Source organism: Anas acuta, chromosome 3 (assembly GCF_963932015.1).
Source record: "Anas acuta chromosome 3, bAnaAcu1.1, whole genome shotgun sequence".
Lineage (NCBI taxonomy): Eukaryota > Metazoa > Chordata > Aves > Anseriformes > Anatidae > Anas > Anas acuta.
This window is the reverse complement of record NC_088981.1, coordinates 113546611-113559826: the sequence shown is the minus strand read 5'-3', so window position 1 is coordinate 113559826 and position 13216 is coordinate 113546611. Positions and strand designations below refer to the sequence as shown.

Below are 13216 nucleotides of genomic sequence, written 5' to 3'. Positions count from 1 at the left end.
ATACAGATACATACATGTACATATATACATATATAGTGGTGCCTATTTATTCTTCATTCCATGCCTAAACATACTTCTCTGTATGTTCTAAGTAGAAAACAGACATATTATATACACACATTTCATTTTTCCTGTTGCACCATTTGCTGGATGAATCAGCAGGAGTCTTCAATCAGTACTTGGTGTTCTAGTTACATATTAATTTTCTGTATGAGTTTCTTAATGGTTTACACTGATGAGAACACAGTAGTCATGAACCCAGATGCTTAGGGTCACACTCTTTAACCTTTTTTTATAGGTTGTTCTGAGTCTTGGTCTGTTTATTTTTGGTCAACAATTTTTTACACAGATTAAAGCCAAAATAGCCTGGAAGTCCTCCAGTTTTGCTTGGTAACTTACTCTGTCTTCAGTATCTTAGAAATAAAGTCAACTATTTGTCAATTGCTTCAGTGGGGATTTTATATCTACTGTATATAGTAGCTAACTGTGGTGTTTTTACTTGGGTGGGCAGCCGAGTTCCACCACAGCTGCTTTCTCACTCCCCCTCCTCAACAGGAAAGGGGGAGAAAATACGACACAAAAGGCTCAAAGGCTGAGGTAAGGACAGGGAGATCACTCAACAATTATCACGACAGGCAAAACAGACTCAGAACTGAGAGACACTAAGATTTATTGCCTATTACTAATAATCTAGAGAAGTGAGAAACAAAAGAGAAAAAAAAAAAACAAAAAAAAACAAAAAAAAAAAAGGAAAAAGCAAAAAAGAAAACATCTTCCCCCCATCCACCCTCTTCCACGTCTTCCCCCCAAGTAGCACAGGTGGACAGAGGAATTGGGCTTGAGGTCAGTCTGTAGCACTTTGTCTCCGCCACTCCTACATTCTCTCTCTGCCCCTGCTCCATGCGGGGTCCCTCCCACAGGATGTCATCTTTCCTGAATTGATCCAGCGAGGGCTGCCCAGAGGCAACAGCTCTTCAAGAACTTCTCCCATATGGGTCCATACCACAGGGTCCATCCATCAGGAGCAAACTGCTCCAGCACAGGTCTCCCGCGGGCGGCAGCTCCCCCCCAGACCCCTTGCTCCTGCGTGGGCTCCTCTCCACGGGCTGCAGCTCCGGCCTGGGGCCTGCTCCTGCGGGGGCTCTCCATGTGCCACAGCCTCCTCCAGGCCACATCCACCTGCTCCACCGGGGGCTCCTCCACGGGCTGCATCGTGGAGATCTGCTCCATGTGGGACCCACGGGCTGCAGGGGGACAGCCTGCTCCACCAGGGGCCTCTCCACAGGCTGCAGGGGAACTTCTGTTTTGCTGCCTGAAGTACCTCTTCCCGTTCTTTCTTCACTGACCTTGGTGTCTGCAAGGCTGTTTCTCACTCCTCTCTCTCTCTCCCAGCTGCTGTTGAGCAGCAGTTTTTTCTTTTTCCCTTTCTTAAATATGCGCTCACAGAGGCACAAACAACATTGCTTATTGGCCTGGCTCTGGCCAGTGGCTGGGCCCTTATCTAACATGAGCCAGTTTCTGGATTCTTCTTGCAGAAGCCACACCTATGCCACCCCCCCCCACCACCAAAACTTTGTCATGTAATCTCACTACACAAATGAATCCTAATGAAGCTTATAATGTATCATACACATCAATTTGAAAATATTTTGAGTGGCTATCTATACATATTTATAAATATGCATGTGCACACATACGTTTATTTGTATAGAGGGCTGCATGTGCAACATCAGCTTGGCTCACATTCATCTTTACAGAACTTGGTGCAGCTATCTAAATAAAAGTCAACTCTTGGTGAAACGTTCTGGGAGAATTTAAAAGTTTGAAAATCTCTGAAGTTTTGTTTGCTGAACATAGTTTTAATACCTGTCTTCTATGCCTCATGACTAAGAAACATCTAAAATACATCTAGATTTTGCCTTTTCCTAACAAACAGCATAACTGTACAAGCAAATGAGAAGGTGAGCCAATTATATCTGTTTAGATAGTCATAGTAATTTCCTGCAAAAGTTAAAGATAAAAGGCCATGTTTGAGCAGTCTTCTGTAAATAGGCAATACTGTTGTAAAAGTAGAAAAGGAAAAAAAAAAAAAAAAAAAGGTATGCAACATCATGTTGTACAGGCCTGCCAGACTCAGCTTTCTGCTATGAACAGGGAGAAGTATGTCCAGTTTAAGCAGGACCTCTACAATAGATGCAGATACACTGTTTAAATTATAATCCATTATGATTATAGCGTCCAGGTTAGGTACATGTAGTCAGTCAGTATAAAGACAATGCTGATTTGTAGTAAAGTAAGTAAAGTAAGTAAAGTAAATTTTTTCATGCTGATTGTAGTAAAGTAAGAGAGGTCTGTTGTTTTGTGTGTATTAAAATCAACAGAAGACTTCATTGGTGCAGGATGAATACCAGTAGGAGTGGAAAAGCACTGATTTTAAATGCACTACATTACTTTTGGGTTTTGGAAGGACCTGCTTCTTCTGTTTGGAGAGTTTCTACATTGTCTTTTAATATTGTTCTATTGTTAGAGAACATTCAAAATAGCCTGTTAAAATTTCTATTTTTCAAGAATAAGTTACACATGGAAAAGATTCATCTAGAAAACTCTTTACATGTCTAAGCAAATCAACCTACCCATGAGTTTTCAACTTTTAAAATTGTCTTCAAAGAACTGAAGTGCAATTCAACTTATCCGCATTTGAGCATACATACAGAAGTGTCTATTATCAAGTTAGATACCTAGGTTCTCATTATAGTGAGTGAGGGACAAGTAAACATAGCCAAAATGAATAGCTCTGCAGACTTTGGTTCACTCAGCAGTAATTGTTTTACAGTTGTAAAATAAAAATTGATCTTCCTTGAAGATACTCAAAAGCCATGGTCCTGGGCAACTTTCTGTAGGTGTCCATGCCTGAGCAGAGGAGTTGGACCAGATGACCTTCAGAAATCACTTCCTACCTCAGCTATTCAGTGGTTCTGTGAACCCTGGGCAATGCTGGCATTTCCAGGCACTAGTATTTCATGAGTTCAGAAGGATTATTTTTAGTAGCTTAGGGAGACTTAAAATATGTCCACACAGTAAACAAACAATGCCAGGGTATGGGCACTGGAAACTGTTTGTCTATGACATTTAACAGGTGGAACAACACCTGTCCCAAAAACTCTGTCCCAAACAATGTCCAGGTATACACCAAGTGTTATCACGGGTCAGAGACCATCCCCAGGAGGCAATTTAAATGTAGACACCCAGTCTGGAGGCTGAGCAAGCTACCAAACTATCTCAGAGGCAGAGAACAGGCCCTGGCACAGATTTATTTGCTACATTTACATTTACATGCATGTAAATGTAAATGTGTATATAGACATATATATTTATGTATGTATACACAGAGAGAGGGAGTGGGAATTGATAGTCTGTGTGCTTATATATGCAAACATACAGTAGATATTTGTAGAAGATAAAGACTCAGAGGATAGACAGATGAGGCCTTAACTCCAGCTCTTCCATTTAGAAATTTCTGTTTACTTCGTCTTTCTTACAATATACAGTGTCCTGATGCTGGGGTTGATGCACAAGGAACGCTGTGTCAAGCTGCGAACATTGAAGATAGCCTAGTCTATGGACTGAGATAACCCCTTAAACTTTTAATCTCCTAAAACTTTTGTTTACATTCTGATTAGGTCACAAGTGAAATCCATTTGGTCATGTCAATCTACAGATGACAGGTTGATCATAAAAGTCATCACAGAGCTAAGTACAATTGGTAATAGCAGGCAAATATACTCTAAATTAGAAGTGTATGGGTGGGTAATGCATCTCTGCTATCTATCTTCAGTAATATATCCTCTAATATTTATGTTTGTTTGTTTGTTTGTTTGTTTAATTATTCTTAAGGGAATATATGAGCAACCTGCTCGGGGTTTCCCTGCTTGAGCAAGGAGCTTGGACAAGATGATCTCCAGACTTCCTTTCAATCTCAAGCCTTCCCAGATTCTGTAATTCTGTAGACATGTAACAGCATAATTTATCTGTAAGCACTTAAGGTTCGTATTTGTCTGTTTACCATATTTGCACCTTTCTTCTGGGCTTACTGTGCAAAATCAAAATTTGAAAATTACATTTAGTATTCATTTTACACATTGGGAAAATGCCATGCTTTTAAACATTTAGATGTTCCTGTGTAGAGACAGGAGTTGGACTCAATGATCTTTGTAGGATCCTTCCAACTCAGAATATTCTATGATTCTATGATTCTATGATTCTATAATTCTAAACACAAACTAGCTGTTTGAGAGGAGGAAAATACTGTATAAGGAGCTAGCATATAGCTCACAAGTTTATAGACAAAATTAACAGTACTTTCTCCAGACTACTTTCCAGGCTCCATTTGGGATCATTCTTTATGAGAAGTCTACACCTGCAAAAATTCCAGGTGCTAAGGGAGTCAATTAAGAATCAATGATAATTACTGAGATTTGACTGGATATCGAAGGAATTACTCATCTGAAGGTGGTGTAACACCAAGTACGTTCTCTTTGACATATCACACCTTATGTAGATTTATCTTACTGAAACAATAAACTATTTCCTAGCAGAGTCATTGCTTCTTAAAATGAGCCTTAAAATGTTTGGGGAGGTTAGGGGTATTTTTTTTCTTTTATTTGCACATTTTTATATAACCTTGTTTAAAGTTTTATTTAATTACCCAGTTGCTTAAAAAATGAATAAATTAAAAAAAAAAAATCTACACCTGTTTTCAAAATTAATTATTTAATTATTTAATGCTTAAATAAATCTGAGCTGACCACCAGTAGGAACAGAAATCATCATTGAAAATTCAGAAACTTTTGAGTGTTCAGAAGAATTTAAGTTCCTTTACTTTAGTGATTTGTAAGACAGATGTCTGTCTTAGATCTCTGTAATCGATGGAGCAATACAAGCATTTCCAGAATGCAATGCATCTTGTCCTAAGTTATTCAGCTGGGATAAATCATGCTCCGTTAGTGTCTTTTTCACTTTAATCACAAGTAATATAGGGCATCTATACCATTAGTTATATAGACAACAGACTTCAATACACAAAAACTGTAAAAAAAATAATCTCACCATTCAAATCTAAATACAGTTATACAAAAAAAAGGAAAATACCATCTGCTTTGTATAATCCTGAACAATAACAGGCCCTAGTTCTTTTAGAAATTGAGTGAGAATATAAGGAAACATTTTTAATACAACTGTAACTTCCTTTGAGGAAGGTAATTTGGGGCTTTGCAGATCTAGTGAATACAAAGAAGCTATTGAGCGGTGAGACAATGGCAACTTCTTGGGATTACAAGAAATAATAGAGAGAGAACCCACCTTTGTCTATAATTTAATTCCCAGATGTACGGTCTTGTAGCAGCACTAGGGCATAATGAATCTGCTCTGCTATTTGCTTTGCTGCGGGCTTCAAGCCAGGGAGTCATTCTGCTTGAGAGACAAAAGACACTCTGTCTGCACAGAGATCCCTGCATCTTCCCAACATGTTTCCTCATACATTTTGTGAACCGTCTTTCCCCTCCCCTCTCCCTCTGTTATGTTAGCTGCGAACTGCAGTGAAAATCTGTCTGTAACAGACACTCTCAGTACTTGGTCAGCTGTCAGACAAGCACGAGGTGAAAGACTTCAAATATGGCACTGGGCTCACAAACACACATTTACAGAGAGAGAGAGAGAGAGAGGGAGAGAGAAAGAGAGAGAGAGACATCACTGACTACTGTTCAAGTCCAAGCACAGAAAAAAAATAAATGAGAGCACTCCTATATAAGCCTGAATTCGCACAAACAAATACATGTTTAATGGTTTCATTAAAATTAACTGTATAACATCTAAACTCAAAGGGATGTTTCTTAACCTCTATCTGCAAAGCTAGTATTATCTCTGTTTTATACCCAGAACTCGTCTCTGATAGTATTCACTGGGGTGGAGATTTTCACTTTAGAAACCATTTCCATTAATAGTAGTGACGAGACAACTATAATAGAAGACTAGATCACAGAATCACAGAATATCCTGAGTTGGAAGGATACACAAGGATCATGGAGTCCAGCTCCTGTCAGGACTATCCCAAAACCAGATCATGTCTGAGAGCATTGTCCAAATGCTTCTTGAACTCTGGCAGCTCAGTGCCGTGACCACTGCCCTGGGGAGCCTGTCCCAGTGCCTGACCACCTCTGGGTGAGGAACCTTTCCCTAATCCCCAGCCTGACCCTCCCTGTCCCAGTTCCATGGTGTTCCCTCGGGTCCTGTCACTGTCCCCAGAGAGCAGAGCTCAGCTCCTGTCCTTCCACTTCCCTCATGAGGGAGCTGCAGGCCGCCATGAGGCCTCCCTTCAACCTGCCCTGCTCTGGGTTGAAAAAAACAAGGCACCTCAGCTGCTCCTCATACTTCTTGCCCTCTAGACCCTTCATCACCCTTGGTTCCCTCTTTTAGATGCTCTCTAATAGTTTAATAAATGAGAAGCCTATGAATGATGAGTAGCCCAGGCTCACTCAATGAGTATGAACTTCAAGTCATCCCAGCATAATCTCTCTCATTCAGGTAATTACATAGCACCTGGCAATGGATTTCATAACTTTAGCATGGTTAGCACCATGCTGTTGGGATGTTGCAATGTTACCACATCAATCTAAGACACATTGCTGTGAAGGCACAGTATTTATCCAACCTGCTAGTGCTCCAAGTGAAATAGCCTCTTTGGGTCTTCTACCATGACAAGAAGGTGTTATCTCCTACCAACACTAGCTGAATCCTTCCTGCAAACATAATGCAGCATTCAGGGAAATTAATGGAAACATCTCAGCTGGTCCAGTCTGAGATTAGGTTTTGACAAGATTTGTTTGTTTCAAGAAATTTTGACCAGTTTAAACATCTGGACTGCAGTATGCAAATGACAAGAAATTCCTTGGTTTCCTTGTGACTCAGACATATTTTGGATCCACTAGGTTTCATGACTCTATTACTGTTGATCTAAACAAACAAAATGTCTCACATGAATATCTCTTTGATATCTCTATCAAAGGTACTTTTAATGCCTCTGGACCCCTGTGGACAACAGCCAGCTACAAGAGCCAGAACACTCAGGTCAAATGTGGATACCTCCAGTTAGGTGTGTGAAAGTGAATCTGGCCTTATTGTCAGTAACTGGAGATACACAAACACCTGTAGAGGCTTGTTCGTATTTTTCTAAGTCTAAGAGAAAAAAGATATTAAAGCAAAACTGGATAGAAGATTCTGACTTTTTATCTTTGTTGAGTATGGAGTGAGTGCTAAGGTGTAAACTGGATTAAATGCCTGATGTTTACCCAGCTGAGTCTCCATTTCTTTCCCTCAGGTTAGCTATTCTTGGCCGAGTAAAATGTCCTGGCAAATCTGAGATACCCAAGGCTGTCAGATATAACAAAAGATCAATGGGAACCTCAAACTTTGTGAACCAGTAGCTAAAGTTAAAGGCAGGATATTTTGCAGCATCTCAAGACAGTGTCAGACACTGAAGTTGAGACAACATCTGAAGGAAAGAGACTGAATAAGACAGCCAAATATTCAGCTGCCTAAACTTCAGTATTTAGTGTCATTTGAGAAGCCATGCAGATATGACAGATAACTTTTAGGAAATCCACAGAGTTTTGAAGCACAGCTGAAATCAGGCAAGATAACTCACAATGCCTGAAATAATAGGAATGTGATCCATTTGCCTATATATGGATATTTAGGGCTATTTTACAGGATGTCCCACCTAGCATCCCTCTGACATTCCAGAAGGATGCTGTCCCCTAAGTGCTGTGTAATACCTGTCAGCACCATGCATATGTTTCAGATATGCTTTAGCATAAGCGGCAACAGACATCCACGTTTCAGCAAGAAAATCCTCTCCTCTTTGTCTTCACTTCAAACTTCCCTGACTGTGTGTAGATACAACCTTGCAAGTCATCACCCACATAGCACAGAACTGCAAGTATCAGCTGTCTGAGACACAGGCCAATATAATCACATCCATGTAGTACAGTGTGCAATCCAAGGCAGATAACCTTCATTCCCAGGCAGTGCCAATGTCTCCAAGAACAGAGATGTGTTTCTTCATGTATATAATCCAAGCTTACTCAACTTTATCCATATTTGTTACTGATGATATCTCAAACAGAATTGTCAGACCATGCTGGTGTATCATATGAGTAAAATCTAGATAATGCAGGCCTCTCCCAAAGAGTCCTTGCCAAAAAGATAACAGTTAGCAAGATAGTTACCTCCTGACAATACTGAACTTTTTCACTTTTCTTCAGCCCCTTTGGTCCCTTTTATTTTCTCCCTGATGAACACCAAAAAGACACTGATAATCTGCAAATATTCATCCTTCTTCTAATGACAAAGACTTTATTTTCACTTCCATATTTTGGCATTGTCTTCCCCTTGTCCTGATTCTGTCTGGATTCTGCCTTTTCTCACTCTATTTTCGTAAGGGTAATTTTTTTTGCCAGCATGAGAAATCAGAGAAAATTGCACATAAAACATAGAGAAACTACAGAAATTCCCTGTAAAGAGAAGAAAAGGACAGGAAAAATTAACTCTTCATAACTATACCAACACACATATGAAGATGCTAGTGCACGCCTTCATAGTTACCTTCCCATGAAGGAAGGAAACTTCCTTTCCCCATATCTATTAGTTTATTTCTATTATCTTGACAACAACATTAATTTTATATAACTTTAATTAATTAGTAAAAATAAAAGTAAATAAATAAAAATAAAGAAATAAGAAATGTATGAGATTTTAATATGTACATCCAAAAGCTGTGAGAGATGTAAGTATTCAATATGATTTTGTTTAGATGTTAGCTTTGAGATTAAACGAGTCTTATCCCAAAGATACCCCTTAATTTTCAAAGTCTATGAAAGGAGCACTGCTCAAATGTAGATGCTTGTGCACATCCTTCAATTAAATCCATTTCTTGTACATAAATGCCTTGGTGAATGCAGTCTAATAGTTTTTGTAATATTTTCTTCAGCACTGGTCATCTTCCTTAATAAACTTTGTGTTTAAGTGAATTCAAAGGCAGTGTAGCTATACAAGCCACTAATACACAAGTTGACCACAGTTGTAATGTTGAGTGCAAATAATTCTTAAAAAGAAACACAATGCACAGCTCAGTAACATTGTCTATATTTCTTTCTTAGGCTGTCATCACATTTGACTTAATTTTGGCATGGCAGTTCGTCAGATGTGCAGGTAGATATGTAAAGTTTCCAGTATTGTGTGTATCTATTACAATAAAATATGGGAAAAAAAAAAAAAAAAAAAAAAAAAAAAGTTCAGCTTCTATTACCTTTATGTGCATAGGAGTTAGTGTGCTGATGGACAAAATGTTACTTCAGAAGCTGTTTGGAATCATGCCCAGGTACTTGATAGTACTATATTTTTAACCCATAGAATTAAAAGAAATTATTCCCAAGGATTTTGAGTTTTCTTAATAAAACTGGAAGCACATTATTGATAGAAATGATTACCAAGGTTTATGACTGTGGTAAGTTCGTGCCTGAACATTGCCTGTTCATGATATTAAGACAGAGCCTTTTTCTGGGAGGCAGGTAAAAAAGATTTGGGGGCTTCTCCCTTGCTGTGAAAGGCCAGGAGTCATAAATGCACAGACACTGCACATAGGATGTTGTGATTCAGGCTTGAATGAAGACTCTGGCTTTGGCTTTGAGACAATCTCAGTCTCAATCCCTTCATGTGTTAACATGTTTACCACCACAGCCAAAGAGATAATGACTGAATTTCCAATGAAGTTGTCTCGAATCGGCACAAAAGACCTGAAAATTTGATCTAGCATTGCAGTGTCTAGGGAACCACAGATGCAGGAGCAAAAAACACCAGCACTGTGATCACAAAACTCTCCTTGACCACTTGTATATCTTCTTAATTCAGAGCCATGGAGGTATAAACAAACTTATGCAGGGATATAGAGAAAGAAAAACACAGAGTTTTGCAATAAATATTTCTTCCACTCAGGTTCTTTGATAGAATTATTTTTAAGTCCAAATCTATGTTCTTTACTAGGCTAGTACATTACTAGTCTTAAATGATACACAAGATCTGGTGATGTGAAGCTGCGACAGGGCTAGGTCAGGCTGGATGTTAAGAAAATGTTCTTCACCCAGACTGTGGTCGGACACTGGGACAGGCTCCTCAGGGCAGTGGCCACAGCACTGAGCCTTCTGGAGTTCAGGAAGTGTTTGGACAATGCTCTCAGACATAGGGTCTGATTTTCTGAGTGGCCCTATGCAGACCCAAGAGTTGGACTTGATGACTCTTGTGGGTCCTTTCCAAATCAGGATATTGTGTGATTCTGTGATTCTAAGATTCTATGATCTTTCTATTTCAGGTACAGACACTTCCTTTAGACTACCTCAGGATTTGATAAAGCTAAAGAGTAGACTGAACCTAAAAAACAAACAAACAAACAAAAAAACAAAAAACACTTTGAAAAGAAGGGAAATTATAGTTCCACTAGTCCAACCATGCAACATTCCTGGAAGACACTGAATTTTGGAACAATCCTTTGAACCTACTGTTTCCTTAAAGTATACCATGTTCAGTGAAGGATAACAAATATTTATAAGACTTTGGTAAAGCCACATGTCAGCAGTGATATGGAAAATCTTCTTTCAGATAAACCATGGAAATTTGATTTCATTTTCAGTTGCATTTTTCTGTGTAAATGCCTAATAGATTACATCCTTGAAACATGCTTCCAAATAACTGCTGCCAAATGCATTTGCTATGGCAGAGCTCTAAAGTTACTAAATAAAGGAGTTGTTTAACTTTCTAAGTTATGCTTATTTAGAGTTATTGACTTTATTACTCTGGGAAGAACTACAGAAGAGCCTGTGTTTTGTGCTCTCCATGCGTAAGTTAGGGATGATGAGGAAGGAAGAAAGAGATAATGGCTCATAAAAGAACCTTTATCTTCTCTAGGATGGAATCACTGTGTCTTGGTGATTGACTGTGCAACCAACCTATTCCTAGAGATACATAGTGGACCCTTCAGGCTGCGGTTTCCCAAAGTTTGTGCTTAATGGGACACTATTGCCACCAGTTTATCATTAACACTGAGGCCTTGGGAAGCAAGGCAAAAATGAAAACTGAGGCATCATATTTCTTTCAGGAGTATTAATATACCTTGTAATCTCAATCATGGACTCAAAATATGTATCAGGCATGTGATCTGAGGTTATGCTGATCACTAAGTAATTGCCTTTTTGAGATAAATGTAGATGATACATAGAAAAGAACACACTTTTGTTCAGGGTAATTAAAAAAAAAAAATTATATCCTTGAATAATTGAGGTCTTTTTAGTCATATTAAGCATGAGAAAAGAATAGGGCTGATTGTGTCTAAAATACTAGTGGGAAAACTGCCAGAAAGCCTCTTTGCCCTTAAAAAGCACTGCATTTATTGAGTTTTCCATCAGTGCAACAGGCATGAAACTCCAGATGAGCATTTGGGCTTTCTCTTTGTGTCATGCAAAAAAATGAGACAACTCCAACCATTCATGATGCTGGACTGATGAACAGAAGTGGTTGTATGACCAGGCAAGGGAAATTTCTCTCTCAGATGTTTTACCATCTCTATGTGTCTGCTTTAATCAGGGAGTAGAACGTTTAGTATTAACATTAGTGATAGGCATAGTGAGATCGAGGGCACCCTCAGCAAGTTTGCAGTTGACACCAAGCTGGATGGTGCAGCTGACGCTTCAGAGGGAAGGGATTCAGAGCGACCTTGACAGCCCTGAGAGGTGGACACATGTGAACCTCATGAAGTTCACAAGGCCAAGTGCAAAGTCCTGCACCTTGGTGAGGACAATGCCAAATGTGGATACAGACTAGGCAACAAGTGGATAGAGAGCAGCCCTATGGAGAAGGACATAGGGACATTGTCTGATGAAAAACTCAACATGACCCTGCAGTGCATGCTTACAGCCCAGAAGGCCAACCTTATCCTGGGCTGTGCCAAAAGCAGTGTGGCCATCAGGGCAAGGGAGGGGATTCTGCTCCTCTGCTCTGCTCTCGTGAGACCCTCCCCTGCAGCCCTGCACTCAGCTCCGGGCCCAGCACCAGGAGGACATGGAGCTGCTGGAGCAGGCCCAGAGGAGGCCCCGAGGATGAACAGAGGCTGGAGCCCCTCTGCTCTGAAGCCAGGCTGAGGGAGCTGGGGGTGGTGGGCCTGGAGAAGAGAACCTCCAGGAGACCTTATAGTGACCTTCCAGTACTTGAAGAGGGCCTACAAGAAAGATGGGGAAGGAGTCTTTACCAGGGTGTGTAGTGATAGGACAGGGGGTAACAGCTTTAAACTAAAGAAGAGCAGATTTAAATTGGATATTTGGAAGAAATTCCTTGCTATGAACATGGCAAGGACCTGGAATGAGTTTCCCAGAGAGGCTATAAATCCCTTGTCCCATGTATTGGGCTTACATGGCAAGGTTTTCATAGCAAGAGGCTCCAGGGTTGGCTCCAAAAGGGGTCCACTGGGGCCAAAGCTGAGTCAATGAGCAGTGTTGTTTGCACCTCTTTCAGAACCATCTTTAGAATAAAACAGGCTGTGCAGGCACCTGGGAGAGGGTGATGCTCAGACACATCTTAGGAAACAGGTCATCAATACACAGTGGTTGCATGAGAACATAGATACTTTCATAACAAGAGTACCCCTCCTTCTCCTTCTGCTCCCCCAGTTTTTATTGGTGAATTTAACATCTTAATATAAGAAATGAACATGGCAGTAAGAAATATCCTTTTGGTTGGTTTAGGTCAGCTGCCCTGGCAATGTCCCCTCCCCACCCTTGCCCACCCCCAGCCTACTGTCTTTGGTGGGATTTGGAGAGAGTCTGGATTTTCTGATTAGGAATAACAAGGCATTTCAGTTGAGTATAATACTAACATAAATACCAAGAACAGAACAGTGGAAAGAAGTAATATTATAGAAGTGCTTCAGTACTTATCACATTACAGACTGAAGTACAAAAAAGTTCAATATTAATTAGCACCATAATAGAAGTCCAATAGTTAACATAAAAGTTAAAAAAAAAAAAAAAAAAAAGAAGATTGGGACAAAAGATTGAATACAAGGAGCTCATAGAAAGAGAAGGCACACAATATTTATGGGCATCCTGCAGTGTTTGAA

General features: G+C 39.8%; 1 long non-coding RNA gene across 1 annotated transcript in view; it reads right to left on the bottom strand.

The window, feature by feature from the left end:
• Positions 1-1286: 1286 nt before the first annotated feature.
• LOC137854880 (uncharacterized) overlaps positions 1287-13216 on the bottom strand; it is a 139393-nt gene continuing 127463 nt past the window's right edge. The window contains exon 3 of the long non-coding RNA XR_011095428.1: positions 1287-1297. This is a non-coding gene — a long non-coding RNA (uncharacterized lncRNA). The remainder of the gene's footprint in view (positions 1298-13216) is intronic.